This window comes from Chiloscyllium plagiosum, unplaced genomic scaffold, assembly GCF_037043375.1.
Source record: "Chiloscyllium plagiosum isolate Xiang-an unplaced genomic scaffold, Cpla_swu_hap1 HiC_scaffold_52, whole genome shotgun sequence".
In the NCBI taxonomy this organism is placed as follows: Eukaryota; Metazoa; Chordata; class Chondrichthyes; order Orectolobiformes; family Hemiscylliidae; genus Chiloscyllium; species Chiloscyllium plagiosum.
In genome coordinates this window covers 26,599,916-26,622,039 of record NW_028270190.1, presented here as the reverse complement: position 1 = coordinate 26,622,039, position 22,124 = coordinate 26,599,916, and the positions used below count along the sequence as shown (strand labels likewise).

General features: G+C 41.4%; 1 long non-coding RNA gene across 2 annotated transcripts; it reads right to left on the bottom strand.

Annotated features, from left to right (window-relative positions):
• Positions 1 to 6,725: 6,725 nt before the first annotated feature.
• LOC148134891 (uncharacterized) lies at positions 6,726 to 21,882 on the bottom strand. 2 transcript variants are annotated; one of them, XR_015755629.1, is made up of 3 exons: positions 21,846 to 21,882; positions 21,382 to 21,578; positions 6,726 to 7,772 (listed from the first exon to the last, which is right to left on the bottom strand). It is a non-coding gene; the product is annotated as an uncharacterized LOC148134891 (long non-coding RNA). The 2 variants fall into 2 exon arrangements; XR_015755628.1 differs by having other exon boundaries at positions 21,759 to 21,880.
• Between the last annotated feature and the right edge of the window lie 242 nt (positions 21,883 to 22,124).

The window sequence follows — 22,124 nt, the reverse complement described above, 5'->3', positions numbered from 1 at the left end:
ACACATCAGCTTGCTAAAATTTCTAAATTAGTTCAAAACTCCTGTAACATTGAACGATTACAGTGTATGCCAGCGTTGTCTCAAATAGGATGATTCATCTGGTGCTGATGTATGACGGGCATGTAATCACTGAGGCTTCTTTCCCCTTCACAATCAAAACAAAAAACCGCTGTCTTGTTTGGTTGTTCATTGAGTCAAAGCAATTTCCAATTGATCAGAATAATTCCAGACGAGAAATATGGTTATTCATTCAGAAAGGAGTTTAGAGTACAGCAGAGAAAAAATTACCACCATTAAAAGAATACAAACAGGTCCTTATGAATAAACTAAGGCACTCTGGCAGCACATGTTGACAATAGACTTGATGGTTTTTGTCTCATAGATCTGAAAACTCTTCAGAGAAGTCGTTAGTCTTGCTGAAATTGTCCAGCAGTACCTCGATTTTTTTAACGACAGACTTCCACAATTAACAGTTTCTTTTTACTTTACGTTATTAGAAAATCACTTTGTTCAATTTCCAGAACTAGGGTGTTCGGGCAGCACTTTTTGAATTATTGGAAGCCGTGTTCCCAGTTTTGTGGCCGCTCTCTGGTTTGTTTGTGAGAAGCCCTCACACTTCACTGCAAATAACTTGACAGAGTCAGTTGAATCAAGAGTAAGCTTTTAAATAAAAGACAAGAATATCTTTTCTCATGATTTAAAACAAACAATATCATAGTATCATTAAATGCATGACGCATTTGTAATTTGGAAAATATTTTAGGATTTCTCAATACTGTGTCCAATATGATGAAAAAGAATTTCTCCTTCCACCTTTCGGAAACGAATCTGATCAACATTTAACTCAAACTCGGAAATCTCCGATGTCTATATTTCAGTGAACAGACACCACGTTTGCATTTTTAAAATCACATAACCCATTTGTCATCGGGGCTTGGAACTGTCCAGCGCTGAGCAAAACAGGACTTGAAATAATTGCAGGTATTACCTAGCTTGGAGGGTATCTCCACACCTCAAGAGGACAAGAAAATATTCATCCCCCTTCATCCAGGTTGATGTGCAACAGATGCTGGGCTGTCCCTCTGACCCGATTGCTTTGTCCACCCAGATTTATAAGTCAATTGCTTGTACCTCATGTTACCAGATATCAATCACTAATTCACCAATACCCTCTCCCCAATGCAGTATCAATTTCCTTCAGAGTTGGCAATAATCATAAATGGTGTATCTGCAAAGCCAAAGAAAACAAAGCATCATCTCCTTCTTTTGGGCAGCCGTAATATTCCTTGTGTCACATTGATTGAGTGGACGTTCCTGTAGCTGCTGTTGCCGCTGCTCACCAGCCACATGTCTCTCTCAGCACTCCATTCCTCTTTCCCGGCATTGCGTCTTCCTTTTTTCTGGACGCATTAACAGATCGAAAGCTTGTCCACATTTTGGTTGATTAAAAGATTGCAAACTCAAGGTCAGGCAGTTAGCGTTTGAAAATATAATGTCTTTATAAATTAATAGAATATTTGCTGTCAGTGGATTCTTCACCCCTCTTTTGACTTGTTCCCTGAACTTGGATGGAGTCATTCCAGAAATAAATGTATTTGTCCAGCAATTTAATGTCCGCAGCATCCAATTGACTTTTCCCATATATACAATAACAAAACATAAGCATTGAAATCTACACTTGTGAATCTGTAATATGTGAAATATATATTTGGAAGGAGTCGAAGAAGTAAAGAATACGTGGCTAATAGTAACATTCTTATTGGTGTAGAAGAACAGAGAGAGCTCGATATTCATATACATAGGTCCCTGAAAGTTTCCACCCAGGTTGATAGGACTTTTAAGAAGGCATATGCTGTGGTAGAGGGATTGAATTTCAGAGCCATGAGGTCACGCTCCGGCTGTACAAAACTCTGGTGAGGCTGCACTTGGGGTATTGCACACATAATGGTCACCGCATAATGGGAAGGATGTGGAAGTTTTGGGAAGGGTTCAGAGGAGATTTACTAGGATCTTGCCTGGTATGGATGGAAGGCCTTATAAGGAAACACTGAAGACTTGAGGATGTTTTCATTAGAAAGAAGGTTGAGAGGTGACTTAACTGAGATATCAAGTGGTTAGATACGATGAACGGTGGGAGCCATTTCCCTCAGATGATGATGGCTAACACGAGGGGGCGTAGCTATAAATTCAGGGGTGATTGATGCATGACAAGATGTCAGAGTTCGTTCCTTTATTGAGAGAGTAGTAGGGCATGGAACACACTGCCTACAACAGTAGTACATTTCAGTGGTCATTGGATAAACATATGAATGAAAAGTATATAGGGTCGGATTGATAGGTTTCAATTTGTTTCCAAATCCTTTCCAACATCGAGGCCCGCCTGCAGTGCTCTACAATGTTCTCTTTTCTATAACATCAGCCAGTCAGAATACCATGAAGCTGCCAGACATGGTGAGGAGTAAAACTACATATTTCGTTCTGCTCTCCACCTCTGTTTCTCTGCGATACCCGCTCTTGCCCTGCTCATTTAGTCCCTTGTGAACCTGACTAGCCAATAAAATATGCCTTACCATAAGATTATTAAGTAATATTGTTGCAGCAGTCGGGAGAATTGGTGGTAAAATCATTCAAAGACAAAAAGTCCAGGATCAATATAAAAGCTTGAGTTTATGTAACAGAACAATGATACTTTATGAACAATCTTTCCAGGTTTGTACATAGAGTAGAAGGTAACATTCCTTCAAAACAGGAGAACGCAAGTTGTTGCGAAAAACACAGCTGCAGTTGCCAGAACATCATTCTGGCAGTCTTCAGCTTCTGGCAACCAACGGCCATAAATCAATCAATGGTAAAAGTATCGGTCAACGAGATGGAACAGACTGTTGCTTCACGAGCTGTAAAAATATATAATGCTACATACGGGAGTGATGTTCAGAACTCATGATGGGTAATAAAAATGTTTGGACTGTCTCAATATGGTCACAGTGATAATGGCCATTAGATCCGCCGCTGCCATGGCCATCAGCGAAGATGTGCTGGAAGTGAAAAGGCCTCAGTTTCCCTTGGAGCGGCATAGCAATGGCTAACAGATAAACTGCAATAGATCGATGAGGCCGGAGTCAGGAAAGTATTGGTCAGAATAATCTTCGAGTGAGGAAGAACGCCAGGGTTGGAATTGGAATGCAATAGTTCAAACAAAATGTGATCAGGTCAATCAAAACTCATCAATTGCACGACAGATCCACATCCATGTTAATATCTTCTTGCATACTGATTAGGAGTTGTGAAGAGCAAGCAACAAAAAGCTCCCAATTTTGTGAGCATCTTTTAACGCTGATAACCCCTCCCCGATCAGAGTTCCGAAAAGACCACTCCCTCCGTGACTCCCTCGTCAGCTCCACCCCCTCCCCCTCCACCAACCCAACCTCTACTCCCGGCACCTTCCCCTGCAACCGCAAGAAATGCAAAACTTGCGCCCACACCTCCCCCCTCACTTCCCTCCAAGGCACCAAGGGACACTTCCATATCCGCCACAAATTCATCTGAACCTCCACACACATCATCTATTGCATCCGCTGCACCCGATGTGGCCTCCTCTATATTGGGGAGACAGGCCGCCTACTTGTGGAACGTTTCAGAGAACACCTCTGGGACACCCGGACCAACCAATCCAACCACCCCGTGGCTCAACACTTCAACTTCCCCTCCCACTCCACCAAGGGCATGCAGGTCCTTGGACTCCTCCATCGCCAGACCATAGCAACACGACGGTTGGAGGAAGAGCGCCTCGGGACGGCACGGTAGCACAGTGGTTAGCACTGCTGCCTCACAGTGCCTGAGACCCGGGTTCAATTCCCGCCTCAGGCGACTGACTGTGTGGAGTTTGCACGTTCTCCCCGTGTCTGCGTGGGTTTCCTCCGGGTGCTCCGCTTTCCTCCCACAGTCCAAAGATGTGCAGGTCAGGTGAATTGGCTATGCTAAATTGCCCGTAGTGTTAGGTAAGGGGTAAATGTAGGGGTATGGATGGGTTGCGCTTCGGCGGGTCGGTATGGACTTGTTGGGCCGAAGGGCCTGTTTCCACACTGTAGTGTAATCTAATCTAATCTAATCTTCCGCCATGGAACCCTCCAACCACAAGGGATGAACTCAGATTTCTCCAGTTTCCTCATTTCCCCTCCCCCACCTTGTCTCAGTCAAATCCCTCGAACTCAGCACCGCCTTCCTAACCTGCAATCTTCTTCCTGAGCTCTCCGCCCTCACCCCGTTCCGCCTATCACCCTCACCTTGACCTCCGTCCACCTATCGCATTTCCAACGTCCTCCCCCAAGTCCATCCTCCCTACCTTTTATCTTAGCCTGCTGGACACACTTTCCTCACGCCTGAAGAAGGGCTTATTTCTGAAACGTCAATTCACCTGTTCCTTGAATGCTGTCTGACCTGCTGCACTTTTCCAGCAACGCATTTTCAGCGATATCTCATCTCAGCCAGCATCTATTTAGATGAGGAGGAAGTGATGGATTTCTCAAGGTGCTCAAGGGCGCCCTCATAAGGACAGGGTACAATGCTAAAGTCATCGATCGCCTGTTCCAACATGCCATATTGAGAAAATGTAATGACCTCCTCAGGAGACAGACGTGGGATGCAACCAATAGGGGACCCTTCCAGTACCCGTCGCCCAGTACTTCCCAGGAGCGGAGAAACTATGTGATGTTTTTCGCAGCCCGCAACTCATTATCGATGAGGATCAGCACCTCGCCAAGATCTTCCCTACACCTCCACTTGTCAACTTGATAGAACTGCTGAAATGATACAATTGTTTGCAGCCTTCAAGATTAAATCGACTACAACACTGTACAACCCTGTCATGGCAAGCACTGCCAGATGTCTTGGAATGTCCACATGGATGCCACCATTACACAAGCACCCACAATATGCGTGGCAGGAACTCATGTGACTCGACGAACATTGTGTATTTCATACGCTGCAGTAAAAGATGCCACAAGGCATAGTACGTTGACGAGACCAACCAGATGCTATTGCAACCGAATAATGAACATTATTCAATTGATCTGGTATTCCTCATAAAGAGCAGGCTGTTGTTGATTATGTTAGGTCTGTTGACTGGACAGTTGGTTTGCAAAGTAGTGTAAATTTAACAGTGTGCGTTGCAAATCACACTTTGGATGAATTTAATAAAGAAGTTGCCGTTTTCTCCTCGTCGCTAAAGGCCCTCAGGTTAAATTAACATCGTTTATTTAACTTAAATGCTAGAGCAGCTCTTTGTTCTGGTAAGACTCTGGCAATATTCATGCAGGACAACAGATATTGCGATCAGAATGACAAAAGGACAAAGAAAATGCATGTGGCGGGATGGATGCACTATCTAATGCTTGCTTTTGTCATCAGATGAAAGACTTAAGTTTTGGTTAAGAAGAGTGTAGCATGGAATGGATTTTAGGAAAACCAGGCAGCGAGATTGAAACTAGTGTGGAAATAGGCCCTTCAGCCCAACAAGTCCACACCGACCATCCGAAGAGTAACTCACCCAGACCCATTTCCCTCTGACTTATGCACCTAGCACTATGGACACTTTAACATGGCCAATTCACCTGACCTGCACATCTTGGGATTGTGGGATGAAACCGGCGCACACCCGGAGGAATCCCACGCAGATACGGGGAGAATGTGGAAAAACTCCACACAGACAGTCACCCAAGGCTAGAATCGAAATTTGGACCGGGGTGCTGTGAGGCAGCAGTGCTAACCACTGAGCCACCGTGCCGCCCTCGGCACAGTGCATTATTGAATTATTGGATTATTGACTGATGACATAAATAATAAAACAGCTTCTTCTAATTTTAACGTTGGTTAATTTGCATGGGAAGCAGATTCATGCTATGAGATGGCAGGAAAATGGACAAATATAAGGCAAGTCATGTGAACGTGAACGATGGAGGTCTGTAAGGTAGTGTGATGGTAAACAAGTTCATTAGTCATCAGTAGGAGAGTGATGGGAAGAGGTCAGGTTGTGGAGAGCTCACTGTCCAAACACTGTGAGGGAGAACAGAATCTAGCAGCAGACCAGATAATAGGAGGGTACTGAAGTGAAGTTATATTTCGGCGAGCGTGAAATCAATGTTTGGTCAGAAGAAATTTGGGTAAAACAATATCTGTTGAATGAATGCAAATCTCAGATGCTAAAACCAGCTTCTATACAGGTTAAAAAAAGTTTTCTTGTTATTTTCATCAATCCACGCAAAATGACTTTCACAATCGATGGCATTATTATTTCTTCTAATTTCCCATCATTTATTGTCAAATTCTAATTGTTGCAGGAAACATGGTAATCAAGATTAACAACATCGCTGTGACTTTGGGGCACATGCCACCAGTCCAAGTAAGCAGAGCAGATACCTTTCCCTGAAGGGCATTCGCAAAATGCAACATTTTCCTTTTTTAGTTTAGTTTTGTTTTAATGAATATGATGACAAGAATGTCATTTGATACCATTCCATTTCAGAAACGTTTTTTCATTCTTTTTTTAATGGTATGATTCAATTCGGGATTATTGTTCCTGTAATATTAGCGCTATGTCATTGACTCGACTGAAATATTATTACTGCAGGAAGAAATTTATGTTGAGATGATGAAGGACTAAAATACAATGATTGGAAGACCGATGAGCCTGCTGTTTCAAAACCGACAGTGAAGGACGCCATCTGACTACCTTCCTAACTGTTACATCCAAGCGGGCGGTCACCTTTTCCTTCACATTTCTGCATTTTCGAAATGTTTCCAATTACAGTCAGGGATAATTATTTTATTCATGGTCCGGGAGCCCTTCAAAACTCAGTTAGGTGGCTGCTCTCAGTAATTCTATTTTCTCATTAGCAGAGAAATTGGCATAATTAGACATTTTAATGCATTCCTGATGATCTGCCTGAACTTGGATAGAGTCACCAAATATATAAATGCATTTGTGCAGGAACTCACATTCCGAAAATAAGTTGCAAAGTCCCTAAATATTTTGACAGATTCAGTAATGTATTCTCTTCTAATGGTATAACGTAAGACATTTATAACATAACACGACCACAGAAGTATGAAGCACCCAGAAATAGTGAACAGTAATATAATCGATTTCCTCCTACTCTCCATTTCTGGGTCACTGAGATTCTCACGTCTTTTCTGACCCTTCAGTGCCCTACGTACTCGACTGGCCACTAAAATATGTCTGACAGTCAGAGCATTAAAAAACATAATTAATATAGTCGGGAGCAATGGATTTAAAACCTTGTTGAACAGATCGAATCCCCTCCATGTTGGCTCAGTCCAATAGCTTTTCTTAAACCTACAATTGAAGGGCACATTGTCAATTATATACCAAGGTTCATATATAAATTAGATGGCGATATTTTTTAAACTGAACAGAAGACAGATTGTTGATAGAACCACAGCTGCCATTTTCCCTGTGCAATAATTTATTTTTAGTTTTGGGCAACAAATGGCCACAAACCGATCAAAGGAGAAGACTAACGTGAACCAGACAGAAGAATCTCTGATTGTATACCGCAGAACAGACAAGGAACTGCACACAGGAGTGATATCCAGGAAGATGTCTCCGACAATATAGGAAGATAAAATCTGCTTCATAATGGTGTTAGTTATAGTGGACAGCAGATCCATCGCTGCCATGGCAACCAGATAACGCGTGGTGCAGGAAGAGAGGCCACATGTTCCACAGGAGAGGATGACAAGCGCCAGTAAATTAACTGTGAGGGTGAATGAACAGAAGATATATTGGAAATTATTTTGCAAAGAAAGCAACAGCAAAAGTTTGACATCACATTCGAGTCGTCATCTGCTGGTGGTGATCTGCAAAGCGTAACATTTCAAAAGTGTATTTCAAATCCGTGGGCGGCACGGTGGCACAGTGGTTAGCACTGCTGCCTCACAGCGCCTGAGACCCGGGTTCAATTCCCGCCTGTGTGGAGTTTGCACGTTCTCCCCGTGTCTGCGTGGGTTTCCTCCGGGTGCTCCGGTTTCCTCCCACAGTCGAAAAGATGTGCAGGGTCAGGTGAATTGGCTTTGCTAAATTGCCCGTAGTGTTAGGTAAGGGGTAAATGTAGGGGTCTGGGTGGGTTTCGCTTCGGCGGGTCGGTGTGGACTTGTTGGGCCGAAGGGCCTGTTTCCACATTGTAATGTAATCTAAATAATCTAATCTAAATCCAGCCTGATTGTTTTTCTTTATAAAATAGGGCCTGACACTGACCATCTCATACTTTATATATATGGACGTTTGACTCTCCACTTAGATAACACAATGGAAGGATCTAAAGGTGCTGATGTCTTTGTGGCATTACCATTAAACTACGTATCAGGAGACTCAACCTCATACTCTTACCACAGATTACATCCCACATGGAAGATGGTAGAAATTGAATTTCATAAAAATTCTTAAGTTAGGAATCTAATAATGTCTCTGAAACAATTTTGGGGAACAAGACCATTTAGTTCGCTAATGTAACTTAGGGAGAGAGACAGCGATCCTTGCTTGCTTTGCAGAGTATCTGACTCCAAGTTGATAGCCATGGAGCCGCCGTAACGTCTCTCTGGTAACACAGGTTTGGCCAACCAATGCTGCCTGGCAAGTTCAGTGACTGAACATAAACAAAATAAAGTAAATGATGAGATACGAATTGACAGGGTATCAGAGTTCAGTTCTTCCGCAAGTTTGGAGACTCACCCTGCATCATACATATGACGGTTCCAGGCAAGTAGTCTGGCTGATATTGAACCAGTTCCAGTCCTACACATGAGATACCTTACAGATGATACTGCTTGTTTAGTCCCAGTTCACTGACTCTTGGACAATAGCCAGATGTTGCTTGGCTTGTGTGTTACCAGGCTCCCACACCATTCAGGATCAGGATGTGTCGAAGAGAGAAGATGGACAGCGATATTATTGGTAAATTACGAAACAAATTGATGATTTTTATGCGTTTCAAATCATAAATAGAACCTTGATGCTTTGCATTCAACACATGTAGATGAAATGCGAAGAAGGGGACTTGAGAACGAGGGTATAATACATAATATACACGCCAGACAGAAAGACATTTCAATGAAGACATTTGCTGAAGCAAAATAATAAAATTTTATTATGCTATATGCAATCGGTTCAAAAAAACAATTTAATTTGACAAGGCAAGGCAACAATGGAAGACTTATCAACTAAACTGCATGAATTTCAATGAAAGAAGTCTGTCAAGCAAGGTGGATAAGCTCAGGACAGCGATGGGAAATGGAGCCAGGACACCAAAGCTGCTGAAAAGAAAACACGGCTGAGGGAGAGACTGGACTGACAGCTCAATATTCTTGAGGTTTGTAAGAAGGAAGAATTGAAAGAGATTCAAGAGAGGTGTAAGTGGCGTTTACGTAAGGCAGTAGAGTCGAGGTATAGAGCAATGCAGCATGGAAACAAGTCTTTTGGTACAACGTTCATGCTGAACACAGTGCCCACTCAGCTAGTTCCAGTTGACTGCATTTGTTGCATATGCCTCGAAAACCGTCCCATCCATGTACTAAGCAAAATGTTTGTTTTAAAATGCTGCTAATGCATCTGCCTCAAACACTGTCTCTAGCAGTTCATTCGAGATACATTTAACACTCGGAATTATTAAATTGCCCCTTACGGCCTTGTTATATCTTTCTCTGTTCACCTTAAACCTATGCCCTTGAGTTTTCAGTTCCACAGCCCTGGGAATAAGACTGTATGAATTCATGCAATCTGTGCCTCTCATGACATTATACACCTCAATAAGGTCCACCCTCATTCATGTGCATCCAGGAATAAAGTCATATCCTCGCCAATCTCTCCTAATGCATCAGACCTACTAACGCTCACAACGTGCTTGTGAATGCTCCTTGCTCTCGTTCCACTGTAACTGTGTCTTTCCTATAACAGGGTTCACAAAACTGTACACAATACTCCAAGTGCAGCCTCACCAACGATATGTACAACTGTGATGGAACATCCCAACTCCGATACTCAATGCCTTCACCGAGGAAGGCGAGCATGCTTCATCACCCTGTCGTTCTGTGACACTGCTTTCAATGAACTATGCACTTGTACTCTTGAGTCCTGCTATTCCATAATACTCCTCAGGACATTACCATTTACTGTATAATTCCTACCTCGGTTAGACTTTCCAAGGTGCAACACCATATGCTTATCTGTACTAAATTGCATTTGCCAATTCTCAGAACCTCCCCATCTGAACAAGCTCCCTCCGTAATTTTTGATAACTTTCCTAGATGTCAACAAGGCATCCTAATTTTAAACAAACTAATAATTCCTGGTACATTTACACTCAGATCGTTTATCTAAATAACAAACAACAAAGATCTCAACAAAGACGCTTGTGACACACGACCAGTCAAAAGCCTCCAGTAGTGAAACAATTAGTGACCTTCCCATGAAACAGTATGGGTGTTAGACGAAGCATTACACTTTTACTCTATCGTGGCTTTTTTGAAGACAGGTTCGAAAGACGGAGCCAACATGAAGTCTGCCAAAGCCACGAGAGTAATAACTTGTTAAGCTTGAGGGTTTTGTTTATAACCTGACTTACTGTGGCCAGCACTCATAGATTAACATTTCTGAGTTTTGTTTCTGTCAGCTGCTTGGAGTTTCAGAAGCGTTCGAGTTTCAGTAAATGATGCCTGGCACCTACATTCTTTGAATTGTTTCTTGATTATTTTTATTTTTTGCATCCTTCATTGAAAAATTGTAAGTAAGAATCTCTGCCAGAATTTGTCTTTTTTTTGCCAAAGGTTGTGTTTATGGGACGTTACTACGTTGGAACAGTATTACTATATCTATTATTCGGTTCAGTTTTCTTTTTAATACTTAACTTGTTCTAAATTCCTTTTTTCTTTTGTTTGTATTTGTATCTATGGAGATCAAATACTTTTTGTGCTGCTTAACGTCTTGCAGTTTGACCACTCACATCACTTCTGGAACACGGCACTACCCATTTATCTTTAAAGTAAGAAAAGTTAGGGTCCAGGCTACCTTCTGAAAATATTGTGAGAAGGCATGGATTGGTCCGATTCGTACCAATTTGGGAGTGTTTGTTTGAATTAAAATCCATAGTTCCAAGTTAGAGTTAGAATTGGTGGAATGGCATTAGGAAGTAACTTTGCATGAGTAGATATATTGAATTTCTGATGAATAAAAACGATCCACGGCAGAGAGTAGTTGATGTTAGTGTTTTTTTTTTTCTTTCGTGGATTGAATTTTATTGATTTAAACAGGTTGTGCCTTATGTAGTAATGGCTCTCTCGGTTTCGAATTTTTTTGTGGAGTGGAAGAGATGACTTCAGGAATTTAACAAGGCAAAGCTGTTAGAATTGGAAGGCAAGCTGGAGTTCGGGTTGTCTGGATCTTGAGAAAGGGGAAGCTCGACATTCAAAATTGCTGGCGATGCCATTGGAAATTTTGGAAAAGGATCGGATTCAATTGTAGATGAAGCAGCGTGAACATGAAAAGGAAATGAAGCAGTTTGAATTACAATTCAAAGCAGCGTGAAAATACAAGGAGTGAAAGAGCCTTGCAGAAGAAAAGCAAAAGGAGAGAGAGTTTGAACTTCGGAACTCGACATTTAGAGAGCAAACTCGACTTGAAAGGGCAGAGGTGAAGGAAGAAGTTCGGTTTATTGAGAAGGATAGTGATGACAAACAAATCCATCGTTGCCAATGGCCTGGATTTAAAAATGTCCACGCATTTCCTACATTGTACAAGAATGATGTGGAAACCTTTTCCGCTTAATTTTATAAAATGACTAAAACCGGTAATGACCTGTGACCAACTAGATATGTGCTCATTCGACTTATGTTGGGAGGTAAAGTTGTGAACGATTTGCATCACTATCAGTGCTGGTATCTTGGCAGGTTGAGGAGCTGAAGAATGCTATCTTAAGTGCAGATGAGCTATGGCCAGACGTTTAGAGGCAACGTTTCAGGAATCTAAATCGGGAACTTGGTCAATCGTGCATTAAGTTTGAAAGGATGCACTAAATAAATTTCATAGAGGATAAGGCCACTGAAAATACATCAAATCTTTGACGTTCTTAGAGATAAGATTGTTTTGGAGGATTCCAAAATGTTTCTTCTGGGAGTAGAGAGAACGCATGTGGAAGAGCGGAGAGTTATGACTGCATGTTTTGCAGCGCAACTTCCCATTATGATTGGTTGGTTCACACATAGAAGTTTGGATTCCAAGATCAGTTTCAATCTATGAGGGATCGAAATTTGGGAGAAGAGAAATGCACAGTTGGTAAGGGAAAAGCAGATCTCATTGATATTCTGGAATCCCATTATGGGGAACAGAAGTAAAAATCAAACTCTGGTGTTTTCACTGCAACAACTTAGACCAAATGAAATCACAGTGGAAGTGGATGAGAAAACAAAAAACCTGGGAAAGCTGATATAGCAAAACAGGATAAGCCAGTGAATTTCGTTGAAATGTTGAAGAAAAACACCCTCGAAGCTCACAAGCTTCACCAGAATGTAAAACCTGGTCATTGCTTGATTGACAAAAAGAAAGCCAAGTATTCTTAAAAATGGCAGATATTCTTACACGTTTAAAATAAAACAAGCTACAGGCTACCTTCTTAAAATATTTTGAGGTGGATATGATCTGCTCCATCACAGATTGAACTGAGAAATAAGAAGAGATCGCTATGGTTGTATTGTATTATAGACCCCTCAACAGTAAGCGGGACATTGAGCAGCAATATGTAGGAAGATAACGATATTGCTGAAAAAAATAGAGTCTAATACTCTGGGAGCGAAACTTGCTAATCATAGATTGTACTGATATTGGATGGGATGGAGTGTGGTTTTGTTTGGTGTGTTTAAGGCATCTTTCTCAATCGATGTGTCGATAATCTCATTAAAAAACGGGAATAACTCGACATTCCTTGGAAAATAATGCCGGGCAAGTGAGTGTCGTGCTAGCAGTTTTCGCTTTGGTACCAGTGACCATAATTCTATTAATTTTTAAATAGTTGCAGAAAAGGATATACATGTTGAGTAAGATAGATTTCCAAAATAAAGCAAGGACAGTTTTGATTGTATTAGGCAGAACTGTCAGCAGTTGTTTGCAGGAGCTTGCTCACAGGTTCAGGGACGTCTGTCAGTTGGAAGACATTTCAAAGCTAAATTACGAGGGTTCAGCATGAACACGTTATTTCTCGTGAGCACAGAAAGACATGCAGGGGGATGTAACTTTGGCTGAGTAGATGTATTGAATTTCAGATGAAGAGAATGGATCCACATATCAGGTACAGTCAGACGGGAAGAGGTTATTCCCGTGAGCGGTATAAGGGGTCCACAGTGTACACTGAAGACATGAATCAGAAGGACAAAAAGGACGAGACATGAAATAGCTTTGACAGGTATGGTTAAAGCCGTCAAAAAATTCACAAGAATGTGAATTGGAAAAGGGCAAACTGGGAGAAAATGAACCCACTTAAATATCAATAACGCCATATATGTATGAAACGAGAGGAGATGCGTGAGATCCAGAACGAATATTTCTCCTTCATTTGTACTCTGGAGAAAGACATGGGATCTCGGGGAAATAAAGACGTGATGGCTTGGAAAGAGTTCACGTAAAGACGAGGAGGTACTGCACGGGGGGCATAGCTTTAAATTAAGGGGGGTAGGTATAGGACAGATGTTAGGGGTAGGTTCTTTACTCAGCGAGTCGTGAGTTCATGGAATGCCCTGCCAGTAGCAGTGGTGGACTCTTCCTCATTATGGGCATTTAAGCGGGCATTGGATAGGCATATGGAGGATAGTGGGCTAGTGTAGGTTTGGTGGGCTTGGATCGGCGCAACATCGAGGGCCAAAGGGCCTGTACTGCGCTGTATTCGTCTATGTTCTATGTTCTATGCACGTCTTAAAGTGCAGAAAACAAGATAAAAGCCTGTGACCAGATCAACTGTTCCCCAGGCTATTGTGTGACGAGACATTCCAAATGGGTCTTAATGTTAGTAAATGCAATGTTTTACATTTCGTTAAGAAAAAGCAGGGCAGGGCTCCCACGATTAATTTTATGACCCTGTGTACTGTTGTCGAACCGAGACTCCTGGGATGCAGACACATAGTTCTTTGAAAGTGCTGGCATAAGTGGTAAAAAAAGTGTTTCACATGCTTGCTTTCATCGCTCAGAACACTGGGCACAGGATTCAGGACTTCATTTTCCAGCTGTACAGGACATCAATAAGGCCACATTTAAAGTTCCATGCACTAACCTGCTCGCCCTGCTGTAGGAAGAAACACGACTAAACAAAGCTGTTTCTGAGAGTGGGAAAATTTGAGTAGTGAGGAGGCAATGGATAGAACTGGGACTTTTTTCTCCCTGAGTGGCGACCTTATCGAAGTTGAGAAAATCGTGACGGACACAGAGATGGTTAATAGACAAGATACTATCCCCAGAATAGGGAAGTGCAAAACTAAAGATATAAAGTTTATGGTAAGGATGAAAATATTTAAAAGTGCAACTTTTTTTCTAACAGAGAATGGTACTTACATGGAACAAAATACCAGATTCAGATGTAGACACACTAAAATTATACCATTTGAAAGAAATTTCGACAGGTTTTTGAATAGTGAAGGTTTGAAGGGATACGAGCCAAAACACAGAAATGGGACGAGTACAGTTTAGAAAGCCTGGTACGCATGACGAGTGGATGAGATATTCGGTTTTGGTGACGCGTGATTCTATGACTTCGTGATTCTATGACTGTCTAGAAAAATTATAACATCATACAAGCAGCTGACGCAATGTGGCAATTCACGGAAGAATGGAGTACCAAATCACATACATCAATGAAAGGACTGCGGACGCTGCAATTTGTCACTTTAAAGGGCACAAATATTAAAACGTGCAATGGAGCAATTGCAGAAATAAACAGGTCAATATACATTGAGAACATTATTGTTGAAAGGAAAAGCATCTGCTCTCTGTGTAATTTTATGAAAGACAAAACTCCCAGAAATAAAATAATATCTGTCTAAATGCTAATGACAATTAAAAATGAAAGGTAATTCTATGCATAAATTTAAATAGCACTAAACAAAATAATTGTTCAGAACATTCACAAGTACCCAAGATCACATGATGTCCAGAATGTTTTTCTGAAATGTCTCTACAGAGGGAAATGTTGCATTATCGTCTACCCGTCCAATATCTCTTGATTAAAAATGGTGCTGGCAAAAAAAAAAAAATTTTTAGAAGTAAATGATGAGTTTGTGGGATGTATATATCATTAGCGTTGCCAGAGATCATTGCCTGCCTCAAAGTACCCAGGGGCAAACAAATGCTATCACGACACAGAACATCTAACACGGCTAAACAAAATGGCTGGAATGTATATTGGAGCGGGAGGCGGAAGATACAATTGTCGTGGTTCACGTTGGCACAAACGACATAGGCAAGAATAGGAAGGATGACCTGTTGGGGAGCTGCGCTTTTCCAGCATCACATTTTTAAGCTCTGATCTCCAGCATCTGCAGTCCTCACTTTCTCCTGTTTGGGGTGTACCAAGCACTACGAACAAAATTGAAGAACAGGTCCTCAAGGGTCATAATCTCTGAATTTATGCCCGAACCACGTGACAATGGGCATAGGGTTAAGAGAATTAGGGAAGTAAACACGTAGCAAAGACATTGGTGTGGGAAAGAGGGATTCCATTTCATGGGACATTGGCGTCAGTTTTGGAAACAGGGTGATCTGTGCCGATGGGACAGTTTCCACCTGAACCAATCTCGAACCAGTGTCCTGGCGAAAAGGATACATAGGGTTATCACGAGGACTATAAACTTGTAAGTCGGGGTAGGGGAAAGGGAAAGCAACAGGGAGTATGGAGTCAAATAGAAAGATTAATATCAGGTTAGCATGTATGCAAGGTTTCATTTCGAGGTAGACTAGGAATGAACCAGAAAGGAATGACAACGTAGGACACATTACTATATTTGAGGAAAATCATGAGGATAAAAAAATTAGCATTAAGGTGCTTTACCTGAATGCTCATAGTATTCATAACAAAGTACATGAAGTAGCAACACAAATCATTGCAAATGATTATGATGTGGTCGGCATCACAGCGACATGGTTGCAGGAGGTTCAGTACTGGCAGTTAAACATCAAACGATTTACAAATTATCGAAATGACAGGGAGGTAGGCAGCGGGGCGGGATTGCCTTGTTAGTTAAGAATGAAATTATATCTATGGCACTGAATGACATAGGGCCAGATGATATGGAATCTGTCTCGGTGGAGTCGATAAGACAATACAAGGAAGTTACGTACAAACCTCCCAGCAGTGACCAGGACCAGGAGTGCAAGACGTACCAGGAAATACCTAGGGCATGGCAGAAAGGCAAGATTACCATGATCATAGAGGACTTCAATATGCAAATGGACTGGTGAATTATGTTGCTGGTGGATCCAAAGAAAAGGAATTCATGAAATGTTTACAGGTTGGCTTTTTTCTGAAAAGCTTGTGATGGAGCCCACAAGGGAGTAGGCTATTCTGCACTTAGTGTTGTGTAACGAGCCAGCGTTTATAAAAAAAAATTGAAGTCAGGGAACACTTAAGACGCACCGGTCATAATATGGTCGAGTTCAGTTTGCAGATTGAATGACAGAAGGCAAAATCGGATGTAACGGTGTTACAGTTAAAGAAAAGTAGCCACATGGGCATGAGGGAGGAACTGGCGAAAATTGACTGGAAACATTAACTAGGCGGGTACTCAGTAGTGCAACACTGACAGAGGTTTCTCGGTATAATTGAAGAAACAGTTGAGAGGTTCATTCCAAAGATTACCCAGGGAGGGATTAGACAACTATGACTGACAAAGGAAGCCAGGAGATCATAGAGAAAGAGACAGCCTACAAAATGGCCAAGAGCACTGGGAAATAAAAACATTGGGAAGACTACAGAACAAATAGAGGATAACAAAGAGATAAATAAGGAAGTAGAGGAGCAAATATGAAGGTACGTTAGCTTGTAATATAAGAGTAAAAGTTTCGTTCAATACAAAAGAAACAAACGAGAGGCAAAAGTAGAGGTTGAGCTGCTCCAAAATGATGCAGGGACGCCAGTGATGGGAGATAAGGAAATAACTGAATTTCTGTCAGTCTTCACAGTGGAAGAACTGATAATATCCCAACAATTTAGGAGAGGCAAGTGGCAGAGTTGAGTATGGCAGCAATTATAAAAAAAGGAAGTACTTGAAAAACTAAAAGGTCTAAAAATTCATAAGTCTCCTGGCCCGGATGGCCTCCATCCCAGAGATCTGAGGGAGGTGGCTGAAGAATTAGCTGAGGCGTTGGGTTGTAATCTTTCAAAAATCATTGGAATCAGGGAAAGTCCCAAATGATTGGACAATTGCTGTTGTAACCTACTTGTTCAAGAAAGGATCAAGCCAGAGATGGAAAATTATAGGCCGGTTAGCCTAACCTTGGTTGTAGGTAAAATTCTTGAATCCATTGTTAAGGGTGAGGATTCTGAATTCTTCGAAGTGCAGGGTCGGATTAGAACAAGTCAGCATGGATTTAGTAAGAGAGATCATGCCTTTCAAGCCGGTTAGAATTCTTTGAACAGGTAACAGGTAGGTTAGACTAGGGAAACCCTACAGATTTTATCGAAGTATACTTACAAAAGGCCTTTCGTAAGGTCCCTTTCGGGAGGCTGCTGAGTAAAGTAAGGTCCCATCGTGTTCGAGGTGAGCTATTGGCGTGGATTCAGGATTGGCTGTCTGACAGAAGGCAGAGAGTTGGGATAAAATGTTCTTTTTCAGAATGACAACTGGTGACAAGTGGTGTCCCGCAGGTTTCAATGTGGAGGCCGCAGTTGTTCACTTTATATATTAATGATCTGGGCGAAGGGATTGGGGGAATTCTGGTGAATTTCGCCGATTATACGAAGTTAAGTGGACAGACAGTTGGTACTGAGGAAGTAGGGAAGCTACACAAAGCCTTAGACAGTTACAGTTTAGGAGAGTGGTCCAAGAAGTGGCTGATGAAATTCATTGCGAGTAAATGCGAGATCTTGCACTTCGGAAAACAATAACACAGGCAAGGGCTATTTTCTAAACGGTGAGAAAATTCATTAAGTCAACGTCCAAGGGGATCTCAGAGTGCTAGTAAAGGATTATCTAAAGGTTGAATTTCAGGTTGACTCCATGGTGAAGAAAGCAAATATAATGTCACTTACCTCAAGAGAGTTGGAATTTAAAAGCAGTGATGTGCTACTGAGACTTATAAAGCTCTTGTTAGGCTCCATTTAGAATACTAGGCCCTACAACTCAGGAAGGTCATACTCTCATTGGAGCGTGTCCAGCGGAGATCCACACGACTGATCCCTGGAATGGTATGCCTAACAGATGATGAATGATTGAGGATCCTGGGATTGTATTCATTGGAGTTTCGAAGATTGAGCGGAGATCTAACAGAAACTTACAAGACAATTCCTAGCTAAGAAATTGTGGATGCTGGTAAAATATTTCCATCAGGCGGGAATACTTGGACCCGTGGGCACAGCCTTAGAATTAGAGGAGGTTAATTTAGAATGGAAATGAGCAGACATTCTTCAGCCAGAGCGTGGTGGGCCCGTGGAATTCATTGCCACGGAACACAGTGGAAGTTATGACGTTAAATGGCTACAAGGCAGAGATTGAAAAATTCTTAATTCCAGAAGTAACTGAGGGATTCGGGAAGAGTGATGGCAAGTGGCGTTGAAATGCCCATCAGCCATGAATAGCGAAGTGGACTCGATGGGCCGTATGGCCTTACTTCCACTCCGACGTCTTATGGTCTTAACACTTTGGTTCGGCCAAAGTTACTACATTTTGATCACATCTGGTTGGCATAAAACAGGATGAACGTACATGCTTTGGATACAGCACAGTGTAGGCTTGATGACGGGCTCCAGCCCAAAACGTCAATTTTCTTGCTCCTCGAATGCTGCGTCGCCAGCTGTGTTTTTGTTTTACAGCAACACACTCTGAACTCTGATCTCCAGCATCTGCAGACCTCACTGTCTCCTCCTGAAAGTAATGATACCTGGATATCAGGGGTTACATTATGAAGCGGCAGCATGCAAATTAAGCTTGTTTTATTTTAAGAATGAAAGCCTAAGGGAGTGGTCTGGTATTGTCAGTTTAAGACAGAGTAGGTAAAGAGAAACAATTTCCACTGTCCGCTGTTTCGGGAACTAGGGGCGTTGCCTTCCAGAACTGTTGAATTTCTCCACCACTTTATTTCTTAGTTGTTCTTGATTTGGTTCAGATCTTCATCATTGGCAATTCTTTGTATTCTTGACCTGCCTGTCAACACAAGGGTATTCTGGCATACTTTATAATATTCAAGTGTTGCTTTTGCCCGCCAAGTTTATTTGTCATCCCTGACTTGTGAATTTTTAAATTGAATAAATAGAGTTTTAAAAAAAACTCCTGTCATGAAGGTTGATCTTGGTCGATTCGTTGAACGTTGCAGTCCATGAGTGAAATGAACACCCTTGTGTTGACAGGCAGGTCGTCCGAAGGTTTCACGTTTGGACGGTCTGCAGTCTCGACAGTTACCGTAACTCAATGGTGCTCCAACGTTTTCTCAGGTTTTTGCCTCCCATTTGCCTGTTTGTAATGTCTGTCGAAAGACCCTGGACGTTTTTTAATGCTCTCAGCATTATAGCTCGTGCAATTTGTCGACATCCTGAAATTTAGGAATAATGAGTAGTATTGTTGAAGGAGTTAGAAGTAGCATCAAATATTCGCACTGCTATATTTCTTTGATAAGTCTGGACTCTTGAATTTGTTCGAATGCACTAAACGAGGGAAGTGGAGGATATCCAAACATTTTGCTAATTCATGATTCGAAGATGGTGAGGATACATTCTACAATCTGGAAATGTATCAGTCGAATTTAGAGAGGATAAAAAGGCATGTTTAGCCTTATATTCAAGCATTGTACCTGTACAGGAATATTCCTGATGAGCTCTAGACCACACATTTGCAATGTCACTGAGAAATATTTTCACGTACAACGCCCTTGAAATACCCAGTATCCCCAACGGGTTCGTGACATCAATGAAAGTTGCTGATGAGGGGTATCTTTACAGACACCCTGAGCAGTAGGTTGCATTAACACAAAGAACAGATCTGTCTGAAAATGTTTTGAAGTACTTCAGGTTAGCCTTTTGTACTGTTGTTCTTTTCACTGTTTTATTTTTATAAGAAGACAACTGGCAATCTTCCAGATAGGATGACATTTTGAAATGTTAGTCACAATTAACATGGCAGGAGTGCAGAGTGCAGAGTTTCGATGATGTAAGTCAGTTGTGAAATAGACAAGAGCTGTTTATTGCGTGCTGCTGCTGTTACTTGGTTTTCAACAGGAAGATCTTACATATGACTGGATTATACGTTATGTACACGAATGCAAGTTGCCTTCCCGCTAAACAATCCTCCATTGTCTGTGAACAAACGTTGTTCTCATGATAATGCAGTGTTGTCGTTACGGGGGATACAACGACCCCCATTACCACAAAGACTCATCCATTGCCTGGCTCTGAGGTAAAAGACTAAGATTAAATCCATTTTTAAAACTGCGTGTGACCTGCAACCTCAGAGAGGTCCCCAGTTCTGATCTACCAGATCAGTTCAGAATCTCTGGCCATGTATCTATGCGCAATGCTTAAACGGTGCTTGAGGAAGCAGGTTAATCTACACTAAAAAAAAACAAAATTTTGTCAGAGGTACGACAATTCAGAGGATAATAAGTATTTGTGCCAAAAATTTGGAAACTGCAGTCCTGGCCATTGTTCAAATATAAGTTAAAAACTAGTTGCATTTTCTGTTTGCCCAATTCAATAGACTACAGAGCAAAATCAACATTTTACTCTTTGACATATTACCGAGCACATGACCATTGCCAACAGATATCAGCGTGTGGTGATTTATCTAAACGCAGTGATGTTTGACCCAAACGGGTATTCAAAGAATGCCTTCAATGAAGAGTTACCTTTGAACTCTTAATGTTTAGTTTAACACGATACTTCATTAACAAAACGCATTAAGAAAGTACGTTAGCGTCTTTAAGGCACAGTTTTTAAATCAATTGATTCAGTACTGTAAAGTAGACACCTCAAGACTTTCAACTCACACCAGCAGTATCACTAAGCTAATACATATTTTTTAAAGTGTATAATATTGGCAACGGGGTCAGCATTTAAGAATACGTTTTGCAGCGTAGAACAAGGTCACCTCACACAGATTTATACAATTTCAATGATTAAAGTCACTTACCAGGAAGACCGATAACACCAAGAATTGTGTATGATATTTTCCTCATATTGCGCCGTAAAGGAGTCATTTTCGATGTCAGGGAAAGCGTTTACTGCAACCAGCCTCTCTGCAGAATAATCTGAGCTAATATGCATTTGAAGCTATTATTATCTGTCGTGTAACCTCCACTGGGATTTTGAAATTGCAGGATCGTTCAACTTCATTCAAAATAGAAATCAACAATTAGATTGCAACACTGAATGCATTATCGCTCGCAAAAGAATATTTTCTCCATGAGATTTAATTGCAAAAGTCAACTATAATAATAAAAGAAAGAATGCACTTGTTTTTTGTTCAGCACATGAAGAATAGAGTGGAAACAGAAAACAATCCCAAACCTTTATGTTGAAATATGTTTCAATTGATCATGACCATTCATTATTACAATTCAAAATCTTGGACAGAATCTCTCAGTGATGCCTCACTGATGAATTAGATGTAAGCTCTTGTGCTACATATTGGCAGTGTGCTTCCAATTAAACCTGTTGGACTATAACCTGGTGTTGTGTGATTTTTAACTTTGTACATCTCCACAAGATCGTTTTCTTTGATGGACTCAGATGAGATGCATGAAAACGGAAGCGTAACGGGACTGAAATGTCACGACTGATTGGTTGATGATTACCTTATTTTCATTTTTCCTAGAGTGTAATTATTTTCGTTCGTACAACGTTACCTGACATAAAAGACAATGTTTAAAACAA